General features: G+C 46.1%; 1 long non-coding RNA gene across 3 annotated transcripts in view; it reads left to right on the plus strand.

Moving 5' to 3' along the window:
* LOC109286442 (uncharacterized) overlaps positions 1 to 11,819 on the plus strand; it is an 84,770-nt gene that overhangs the window by 36,125 nt on the left and 36,826 nt on the right. For all 3 annotated transcript variants that reach the window (XR_009461969.1, XR_009461971.1, XR_002094482.2), the window contains exon 2: positions 11,102 to 11,268. This is a non-coding gene — a long non-coding RNA (uncharacterized LOC109286442). The remainder of the gene's footprint in view (positions 1 to 11,101; positions 11,269 to 11,819) is intronic.

Consider the following 11,819-nt stretch of genomic DNA (forward strand, 5'->3'; position numbering starts at 1 on the left):
AGCCCTTGTGCTGCCTATCCATGTCATTCAAGATTTGGCAAATTGTTGGCGTTCTCTTAGTGGGAAAACACACAGGCATTTATGGCATTAGAGCATGGAGTTGGATTGCTACTGCAGTTTCTGAACTCTTTGCAGTCTGGAACACAGTTTGATTTAAAGTGGAATTTAAACCTTTACTTGTATGGAAAACAAAAATATAGGACACTTTCCAAAGTCCTTTGTGGTACTTTATTTCTATCACACTTTTCTAAAAAATTCCTAAAGGAGATAGAGAGAAAAACCAGATAGTTTGTGAACCTAACTTAATTTACACCGCCCCCACCCACCCCTGATAGATTGAAGAAAAATCAGCTTTGAGAATATTGTGGTGGCAGTACATGAGGGAGAAGCACACCAACACGGAGGGTAATAGCATCCCATCACCCCTCTTGTATACACTCTTGCTTTAGTCACAAGAACCTGCTCCCCCATGAGATGCCACCCTCTTTCACCCTCCCTGGATCTGCTCAGCATCCTCCTGCTCTTCATCCCTGAAGCATCTTGGGGCTCTTCTTTCGCAGCTAGAGGAGGCACAGCTCTGCTTTGGAAGAGATTGGGGAGTTTTTGGGGGGTGACCTATGCTCCTAATACTTTTGCAATCATGAAACAGTTAGACTCTCCTGTCAAAACCTTTGATCCACCCGCAAAATATGATCAACTTTCTTACTGACTTCCTTAAAACATTCTACCATTTCATTACTCATGCTTTTTATAACCTGCAAATTGGCTTCCTCACTCCTCTTCAACCCATTGTATGTATTTTCAATTTCTGGTGTCATTTGGTCAGTGGATGTAGATATGTTTTGGGACGCTTCTGCGAGTAGCTGAAGAATATCTTCCTTAGCTGCTCTTTGATTTTTTTCAATAATTGCACTGACATTGATCATTAACAGCTGCTCTTGATGATAAAGGGGTTGGTGTGCACAGAGAAAAAGAATGCTCTCATCAGGTCTTTGGCTACTTTTAAACATTTCTTTCTAAACAACAGAGTCACTCTTAAAATATTCTAGCAGGACAGCCACTGCAAGACTTGCCAATGACAGCCCACTAGCTAGCACCCAACTGGCTTATTAAGGCTGTACCCCAGAAATATTCTGCCTAGTCTCAAGGCATCCAGTCTCTCACGTGCCTGTAGCTCGTAGCCCTCCACCTGAAAAAAACACACCATCCACCCAGCAGGGAATAGGTTAGATTTGTTTAAGGACAGCAGTGTCTCCCACCCCTGCTCTCATCCTGCGTTCAGATCTGGAGGCACACACCCCCTGGGAAGAACCCAATGCAACCCCCAGCCTGCAGCCCTCCTGGGGTGCATGTAGAAGCAAGAACCGTACCCCCACACCCTCACCATGGGCCCCGTACCCATTGACATTTCCCTCCATAGCTGGCTTCAGCTTTTCCCTGGGTCACTGCAGCAGGGGGTGGGGTGAGTGCCCAGGGAAGGATCCAGAGTGGCAAGGCACAGGGTGCAGTGCAGCTTGTCCTCACTTACCTGAGACCTCGCTGCAGAAGCCTGCTGCTGGGCTCCTCTGGCATTTGTAGGGAGGGGGTGGTGGTGCATGGCTGAACACAGAATGGAAGGACCCAACTATGGCACCAGCACCTCCCACCCTGCTCGGAGTGAGAGCCTGGAGCCCTGTACCCTCACTCCAGCCCTGCAGGCCTATGCAGAGAGGCTGACTACAGTGCCCACCACAGGGAGCAGGACTGGGCTCTCCCACCTGCCCCTCCACAGTGGGCCTCACAACTCCCAGCACCCGGGTGGGTGGGGACACAGCCAGAGCTGCCGGGGTGCAGCTGAGACCCACCCACCCCAAAATCTGTGAGTTAAAACCTGGGTGCAAATTGGTGAAAAGCAATTAACTTCAATAAGATAATTAAAAATATATATATATCAGTGAAAATTGGTAAAAACTGAAAATGCAGAACACTACTAATACCACTGCTGTTACTTTCAAGTCAGCGAGGCTTGTGGGGTCTCCGTCTCAGGGCTCTGTTGTTGGGTCTCTGACACAGCACTCATTTCAGAACCTGAGGACTGCTTAACACAATCTCGGTTGAGTCGAACTCCTTTTCCTCATCATGAACAGGGGGGTCGTTTCTGTCCCGCAGCTGCTAATCATCGTGGGTGTCTGGTACCAAAATGCATGGGTTAACCCAAGTAGAGTGGGAGCTCATTTCTGGCTGTGTACCAAATAGGTACCTTGAGCAGTCCCAAGAAAGGTCGTTGGTCTGTGACTGAGGAGCCAGATTGCATGGAACTTGTAAAGCAGCTGTTGCTTGACAAGTACTTTGGCACTGAGGAGTTTCTGATTCCTCATCCAGCAAACCTCGTGTCTCAAGCTCATTCACACAAGCCTCTGAAGCATCTCTTTTAAAGAAGGTGCGCAGCTTCTCATAGAATGGAACTGTTCTACGTGAGGCACCCGACTGAGATTTATTGTCCTTTATATGATGGAAGGCACAATTTAAGGCCTTCATCTTACTACAATACTGTACCCAGTCACATTTGATGCCAACTTTGTCTAATTGTTCAGCAATAGAGATGTACACAGATTTATTTCTGCAGTTTTCAAGTTGTGTCAACACCTTCCGTTCATCCCAAATATCAATCAGTATCTCAATTTCTGCATAAGTCCAATTTGGTCCCTGTCCTTGCCAAGGATACAACATGTCTTCCAGAATTTGACTTCTCTTGCTCCCCTCCATGGCCAACAAAACATAAAGCAGAGCAGATGATACACTCTACAGCCTGCTCCTAGGACCTGTTCTCGGGTATGACCAAGGGCATGAGACGTGCAAACCTTTTATGAAGAGAGGCATAATAGAAGTGTGATTTGTGCAATCTCCAGACATTTGAGGCAGTTCTTCACTTTTGATAGTCTAGCCCATGGCACTCAGAATCATACTTACACAACTATTGTGCTGGAAATTCTTGAAAATGTTGGGTGATCACTTCAGGCGAGGAAGCACATATATGTTAGAATGGATAAATGAAACACATTTCCATTATACATATGGGCAGAAGCAAATCCTTTATGAACAATTTTCCCAGGATGATCGGGGTCCTTACAGTGTGGGACAGGTGGTAATGGGGATGGTAGTCCATAACCTCTTTTTTAGGTGCAGAGTATAGAAGTTGAATATTCCATGTACTTGAGGGGAAACTGTGAAATGGAATGGAAACCATTTTTTCATGTAAAGACATTGGCAGGCTGCACCCATCCATGATTTGAGTGGAGGAACTGAGAAGCTCTCTCTCATGTATGGGTCATGTATGGTTTGATCCAGAGTGTTCAAGCAGACGGGCGATTTTCACGAAAGACAGACAAGCGTAGCCTACCTTTTATGCGGGGGAGAGGGAGGGTGTTTCATACATCAAGTGTGAAATGCTGGAAGCTTAGGAAAGATTCAGGATTTTTTGGAATGTGGTAACATTTCAGCTCTTTTCAACCAAAACAGGAAAGTCGTGGTTGCAGGGAGCACATGGTTTGTGTAGCTATTGACATGTAAATGATGTGAGTGTTTTCATGCTAATCTAGGAGTGACTTTTGCAGACTTTTGAGCAAGAGGGAATACAACAGGCTAAAATCTTTGCATGTCCTACTTGCTTAAAATGAAGTCTTCCTTGAATTCTGATGGACTAGGGAGAAAGCAGAAGTTAATCTTGAAAGCTAAAGAACATTCACATCGCAGACGTATGGCTCTACTGATGGGCTTCAACAACTTGATGTACCTGTGGTCTTGTCTTTTAAAAGTCCTGAAGTGCCAACTTTGCATGTTTGCCCTGAAGAGGATGCTATTAATTGAACTGGGGAAGCTTCTCTGGCATTACAACAAACAAAAAGCTTGGTTGCCAAAAACTATAGCTGCTTCCTGGCCATACATTAAGGGCAAGCCTCATCAGATACGGGCACACAAAAGCAGCTCAGACTGGTGGGAAAGAACAGTCATGTCAACATGGAATGCTGATCAGTGGCTGGAAACATTCAGAATGAGCAAAAAGACACTCTTCCACATTGTTAGCTTGCTGAAACTGCACATCCAGTATCAGAGAAGTGTCATGCAGAAGCCCATCAGCCCAAAGAAGCATGTTGCCATGGCCGTGATGAAACTGGCCACTCCATAAAGCCTGTGCCATGTTGCAAATCAGTTCAGCGTGGATCCCTGCACTGCTGGGAGGGCGATCAGTGAGGTATGCCACCTGCTGAATCAACCTCAGCAACAACCCCAGCCCACCCCGACACTCTTCCTGCTTCAATGGATCTGAGCTAAGGAAAAAAAATCCTTGTTTTGATGCCAGGATATAAACAGCACATAGGAGGCAAGGCAGATAATTCTGTTTTACATGAAAATTAATGTAGTACTGTTTGCATTCAAGCCTTAGCTAAACCAGTTACATTTTTATAAGTCCAAGCAGTGACATACCTTTTTTGCATAAAATTATTTAGACAACCAGTTTAATGTTGACATACAGTGTAGAAATACATGCAGTTCCTGATGAATTGTTTATTTTCTTCCATAGGCAATGGCAAGCTGCAACGTTTTCCAAATGGTTACAACCACCAGGAGCAGAATAATCTGCAGAATATTTTATGTGTGGTGCTATATTTTACATGCTAAGGTGCTGAAATGCACTATGTAGGAATGAAGGAAAAGTATTCCATGAATTGGGGGGGTGGGGGGGAAGCAAGACAAGACTCCTGACTCGAGTAGATGCCAACTGACTTGTAAAGAGAATGATATTATATCAAAAAAATTAGTTTCAAATCTGTGCAAATCTGTATGCAATCTTGGTCTTGTTGCATAGGGAAAAAAACAAGCTGCTCTCTACAGTAAGAGAACTGAGCATTCAGAGCACCTCAGAGTTGAGCGTAAGCAGTTAGGGTAAAGGAGTAAGGTGTTACTCCATTTAGCATCAGTACAAGTCTTGAAGCAAACTCCTTAGTAATAATACTTCAGAAGATAGGGGTGTGTCATATGTGTAATGGGACTTTTCAGTATACATAATAAGTATGTTTCAGCTTATTCCTCTGTAGGGTACAAACTTGCTATTTCACTTCCAGGCTGTCTTACAAAGATACCTTTTCAGAGAAAATGACTGACTGATTATTAGATTGATTCTCTGCTAGTGTGTCTCTGAGTGTGTGTGTGGATATGTATGTTTTTTTCATTATTTGATTTGATTATTAAAATGCTTCACTTGCATCACTGAATAGCTGTGGTGCATGCTTCTTCACATAAGATTGAATTTTTCTCGCACAAAATGAGTTTCTGGTATGGATAAGGTTGTCACATATAAGCGAATTCGCACAAAATGAATTTGCATAAAGAGAGACCCTAGTGTATTCACAGAGCGCCAAACCTGTAGCTGGCTGAAAACGTTTCTATTTGTGAAGAGAATAAGAGAAATCTCCCAGCCATGGGGAAAGCAGCAGGAGAAACAAGCTAGGAGGGCTGGTCAAGGGACTTCATGGAAAACCTGCACTGTAGCAAAAGGGAGGGACAAAGGGTGCCCAAGAGCCTAACTGTGGGGCAAGAGGGAGGGAGTTTGGTTACCTTAGAGCCCCAGCCATGGAGCAAGGGGGGGGGGGGGAGGGAGCTAGGGAGTAAAAGTCTGAAGGTTTCAGCAGCATTGGGATCTGCAATAAATCAATCAAATCTTCCATGGTGGAGGGCATGTTCAGTAGCTGAGAAATGGCCATTGAGGGCAATTAACTAAGGCCCCAGCAATGGGGCAAGAGGGGGGAAGGGAATGTAGGCCACAAGTTAAACTTTCTGATGGGACAGAGTATTCACAGAGAGCCAAGCCTGAAGCTGGCTGACAAACTTTTTTATTTGTGAAGAGAATAAGAGCAAGCCCCCAGCCATGGGGAAAGCAACAGGGGGAACAGGCTAAAAGGGCCTGTCAAGGGACTTCTTGGAAAACCTGCACTGTAACAAGAGGGAGGGAGTGAGATTGCCCGAGAGCACCAGCCATGGGGCAAAAGCGAGGGAGGGAGCTAGGAAGTAAAAGTCTGAAGGTTCCAGCAGCATCAGGATCCGGAATCAATCAAACAAATCTTCCATGGTAGAGGGCTTGTTCCTTAGCTGAGATATGGCCACAGCGGGCAATCAAGTAAGAGACCCTAGCTATGGGGCAAAAAAGAGGGAGTGAGGTTGCCTGAAAGCCCCAGCCCTGGGGCAAGAGGGAGGGAGGGCATGTAGCCCATAAGTTGAACATCCTGGTGGGACAGAGTATTCACAGCCTAGAGCTGTCTGAAAAATGTTTTTATTTGTGAAGAGAATAAGAGCAAGCCCCCAGCTATGGGGAAAGCAGCAGGGGGGACAGGCTAGGAGGACCTGTCAAGGGACTTCTTGGAAAACCTGCACTGTAGCAAGAGGGAGGGAGTGAGGTTGCCCAAGAGCCCCAGCCATGGGGCAAGAGGGAGGGAAGGAGTAAGGTCCTTGAGGACCTTTGACCAAGCCACACCAAGGGTGGTAAGAACAGACAGATTTACCTGGTTTCAGACCTGAGGAAAGAACTTCTTCCAGTGCCAGAAATTCAGAGAAAATAACTAATTCCAAAGCTTCTTCCCCCAATGGGAATGTGCAGAACAAGGATTGTTCTTTAGCTAAAACCCAGGGTACACTAGTAGAATTTAATTAAGAATTAACTAAGCTGGGCTTCATGCTGTGGGATACCTTGCACCTTCCTTGCACCTTCATTCATGGCAATTAAACCCTATTTAAATGCAAGTTGCAATGCCATCCACCCTCCCTCAGGGCACATCCAAGTGTTGGGTGTCACTTACCAATACGTAAGCATTCTGGTTGGTTGTGGAACAGGTCGGGGTGTCCCATTTCAAGTGCTGAAAAAGCAGTTTCATCCTGCACTCAAATGCTGCACTGCATCTGACATCAGCAGCAAGCAGGAGGCTGCAGTCTTATCAAACTGGTGCATTTGTATTCCTATACCACCCAGGGGCAAGTGTCCCACTGGGAAGAGTAGTTGTGCCTCTGGTGTGCTGCCATCTCTCATCCACCTCAAAAGTCTTTCATTTGTTGAAACAGTGTATGCACTCTGATCTCTGCTCCATGGGTTTATAGGCCCTCAGGGGGCAGGCACCCCCACCAGCCTCGTTCTGGTGTAACCCGAATCTCCGCAGACAGTCTAGCATCAGCCTGGTAAGTATGCAAAAAACCCTGTCAGCTGGAAAAGTGCATGAAAAGCCCAGCCCCCCCCCCAAAAGCAACAAAACATAACTGTTGCCTGTGCAAAAAAAATAGCAGGATTATTATTTTTCTTTTTGCTGTGTGCACCTTCGCAAACTGGGTGGGTGGGAGATGCAATGCTTGTGTACCCTTGTGTAGCCGTAAGGGTACCCCACACCCAGCTCCCAGTACAAAAAGCATGCAGAAAAAGAGGGAGGCAGAACTGCTGTGCAACAAGCACCCAGAAAAAGTGAGAGGAATTCATGGTGCCTGAAACCATAGCTAGACAGAATTGTGAAGGGGAGGCAGGCAGTCTCTTGTGGTGCTTTGCACAGAAAGATTTCGTGTCCCCCACCCCCACTTCTGAGTGCTCTGTGCAACAGGCACCCAGAAAAACAGAGGAGCGGAAGTGCTGCGGCATCAGGCTAGGACAGGGGGTTATCCCCTTTGGGAGGACTCTCCTGGGCATTTCTTGTCCTAAAACACCACCTGGCAGTAAAGTACTGAAAGGGCAGGAGGGTAAAATTGTTCTGATGTACCCCCTAGCACATTTTACTAGTTATAGCATAATAACCCATTACGTGGTAAATCAGGTCCACATTACTTAATTAGTTGCCGTAAACTAAGAAAGGGAAATTAAACCAGGAACATTTTTACTGGGTAAATGCCGATTATGTGGACAGGCACCCTGAGTGACTGTAGTATGAACCTTTGCAGATGTGACAAATAGTAAAAAAAAAAAATTAAACAGAATTAAACAAAGCACAAAGCCTGAAAGGAAATAAAGGATGAGCACACATTAAATAATCCATATATGTTATATCATAACTTCATCTTAAAATATTAGTAGTGGTGATTGATATAACAATGTTTTAAATGTTATTTTTCTGTAATAGGAGATCCCCCACAAGCATTTCTTGTTAAAATGCTTAGATAATTTGTAAAAACAAAGACAGCCTTGTCATAACCCAGCCACAACCTAAGGCTGTGGTTGTCGACTCAGGGTACAAGTACCCGTAGGGATACTTAAAAAGGTCATAGGGCAGTGGTCTCCAACCTTTTTAAGGTGAAAATGTAAAGTAAAGGGCAAGCCAGCATCTACCGCACCCCCCTTGCCCACCCCACACCCGCCAGCTTACCCCACCCAACGGCTCAGTCAGGGGGAAGGCAAATCGAGGCCCCCACAGTGAGGAAGGGAGCGGGAAAGAGTTAAGTGGGGCCCTGGCTAGGCTGGGCCCCAACCGGGCCAGGTTGGGCTGAGGGAGGGTCAGAGCTGGGCTGTTCATCCAGATGCACAGGGGAGCTCCTGCCACTGCACACACCCTGGCAGAGACCTAGGGGGCATGCCCCCCCACCCCTAATCTGTGTGCAGTGTGAGGCAGCTGCTGCCACATGCTGGGCTTTGCACCCCAAGTCCTGCTGCAGCTCAGCATGCAGTGGCAGCCGCCTCGCCCTGTGCCTGGATCGGGGGGCACGTTCCCCTATGCCTCTGCTGGGATGTGTGCAGCAGTGGGAGCCCCCCTGCATGACTGGATAAGCTGCTTGGGCTTCGACCCTCCCCCGGCCTGGCCATGGCCCCACTCACTCGGTGACAGGGGGTGTGGAAGAGTATTGTCCCACTTACCCAGGCCAGCTCTAGCGATAGGGGTCATGGCTCAGCCCAGCCACATGCATCCCTCCACTCGTACGTGCCACCACTCCCAGACTGTGTCCTTGCCACTCCCTGCATGCATCCTGCCGCTCCTGACCATGGAGCTTCTGACAGGCAATCTCAGTCTGGGGGGTCTACCTCCCCCACAAGGAGATCGACTGTCAGGGGCTCCCCAATCAAACAGACAATTGAGATCAACCAATTGGTAACATTGTCATAGGGGTTACGCAGAATGAATGAGAAAAATTTACTAGAGGTGCACCAATACATCAGTCCCATATTGGATTAGCACCAATATAAGGAAAATTGACTGTATTGCCTTTTTTTTGGCTGATGTGGATGATAATATGGCTGATAAATGCCCTGTGCACAGCACAGCATTCAGGTGGCCAGGAGTGCAGCTTAGTAGTGTGAAGAGCAGCTGGGTCCAGCTGGTAAGTCTGTTGTTGAGAAAGAGGCATGGGGGGGCAGATAGCGGCCCCCATGGTGAGGGAGAGAGTGGGGCTGGGGCAGGCGCTGCACAGCTAGGGCAAAATGGAAGACAGATCTGCAAGCAGCTCATTTGACGGATGTGGGGTAGGGGATGGCTTCTACCTCTGCATGCTCCCTGGGAGGGCATGGGGTCATGTGCCCCCAGATCTGCATGTGGGGTGAGGGAGGGCTGCCACTGTGGGCTAGGGCCAGGGCAGTGCTGGGCTCTTCCCAGCAAGGGTTGGGCCAGGGCTGAGCTCAGGGTGGGTGGCAGCAGCACTAGGAGTGGGGGCTATGGCGAATTTTGGGGTGGCTGCAGCCCCCCCCCATTGCACTCCTCCCAGTGCCACCACTGCCAGCTCCGAGTGCAGCCCTGGCCCAACCTCCCCACTGGGAAGAGCCTGGTGCCTCCCAGCCCCAGCCCACAGAGGCAGCCTGCCCTCACCCCGCATGCAGATTCGGGTCACATGCCCCTCATGCCCTCCCAGGGTACATGCAGTAGTGGGAGTGCCCCCCCCCCCGGCACCCCTGGATGAGCCGCTCATGGATCCGTCCCATGCCCCACCTCAGCTGTGCAGCACCTGCCCCTGCCCCACTCCCTCCCTGACCATGGGTGGCTCAATTTGCCACCCCCGCCACACCCCTTCCAGTAGTACTAATCCAGCAGCATACGAGGACCATACTTTTGTGGCATAACTATAAATATATACACCTATATATTTAATGCATATATTAATAGTGCATGAACTATTAATGTATATTAATGTAATATTGATTAGTGTAGCCTGCCTTATATAACATAATTGAAAACATTAAAAGCAAGAAAAAAATATAAAGGGATTCACAAACTGAAATTTTGAGACAGAAGGGGTACACTAGTGAAAAAAAAGGTTGAAAACCCCTGTCCTAGGGTAAAGAAGAAACAGGCCAGTGTTAAGCAGTACTCCACAATGGAGAAAGGAAGGAGATAAGAAAGCCTCCCTCTTTCTTTTCCAAGGATATGAATCCTAGCTAATTGACACCTTCAAAGTCCACAAGAGATCTGGTTTAGTCTGGTTCCAAAAGCTGCAGTGAGAAAAAAAAAAAGAATTTTAAATAAAACATATCAGAGATCTTTTATTAGAATATTACAACCAGCCATCTATAAATATTAAGCATGGGCTGGAAGAAAATTTGGAGAACTCAGCAAATTCAAGAAGACCCGCTGCTAATCTGCATGCCACCCTCTTCCCACCTCTCGAGTCTCCCCAGCTGGTATAGGTGAGAATCTATGTTCTACTGTCATGGGTAGACAGACAGACTTTGGGATAAATGTTTGTTTTCATGTTTCGAAGTGCAAGCACATAAAAGGTTTGGCTGTAGACTTGTTTATGTTTCTTTTATCAGTAGCCTACCCACAGAGTTACTTGTAATCTGGGTAACAGCATTGTCTGATGGAATATATATCTATATATATCTATATATATCAAAAAGTTATTGACCAGTCAAAATGTTGTTTACTTAGCTTTTCCTAATTTCCACCCATCCACCAATCCATCCACCCATATGTCTACCCATTTATCCATTCACACACTTGATAATTTATTCACCATTACAAGTATATATCTTCCTGGTCCTTATGTCAATATGGACTCCATATAAAAATCAAATTTCTCATTGAAAAAGGCCTGATATGAAAGCATTTTAAAAGTCCTGAGACTTTCCTAACTGATAGCCCAGTTTTGCCCTGTCTGTTGTTTTACCCTGTAGATACAAATGTGCATGTATGCAGAGACAATATTGCAGTAACCTTTGAAATTGGAGCTAAGATTTGAAGTTGCATGAATGAAACAAAGACACTTTGAACCTTCCTATTGATTCAGCTATGGAAAAACACTGCAACTTCAAGAAAAGCAGGAGAGGCAAAATAAAATAAGGTTGGTTCTGAGTTTATTGCTATGGTTCATACATAAAAATGTAATAAAACGTTATTCCTTCATATTGATCACTGAGACATTGCTGAGGAACTGCCAGGTCCCTTATACAGAAGCCTGCATGTTTTAACTTTTTGAAATGACTTTGTTTGCAGTTTTTTCTTTTCTGTGTCTCATGTCTTCTTCATGGTGCACAGCTCATTCTTATTGATGAGGTTCAGCAGAGGTGATCTGCTGCTTTGTTGTTTGATAAGAATTCTACTCAGCCAACTGCATATAGTTAGACAGAAAGACATGTCTGGTAACATGTAACTGGATAGGTAGTGACAACGTAACTCCAAGGATCTTATAATCTATAAATCTGAATAATATATTAACACCTGAAAAGGACGAACATCCAAAGCATGCTTCACTGTACAAAACACAAGTTACTATGGCATTCTGTGGCATTGCTCCAAATCTTGAGATGGTTGGTACAGTGATAGTAGAAACTTGAAATATGGCAGGAAGATGTAAAATAGTCCCTAGCTTGCAGACATACTTGTCAGTCATCT

Source organism: Alligator mississippiensis, chromosome 4, assembly GCF_030867095.1.
Source record: "Alligator mississippiensis isolate rAllMis1 chromosome 4, rAllMis1, whole genome shotgun sequence".
NCBI lineage: Eukaryota > Metazoa > Chordata > Crocodylia > Alligatoridae > Alligator > Alligator mississippiensis.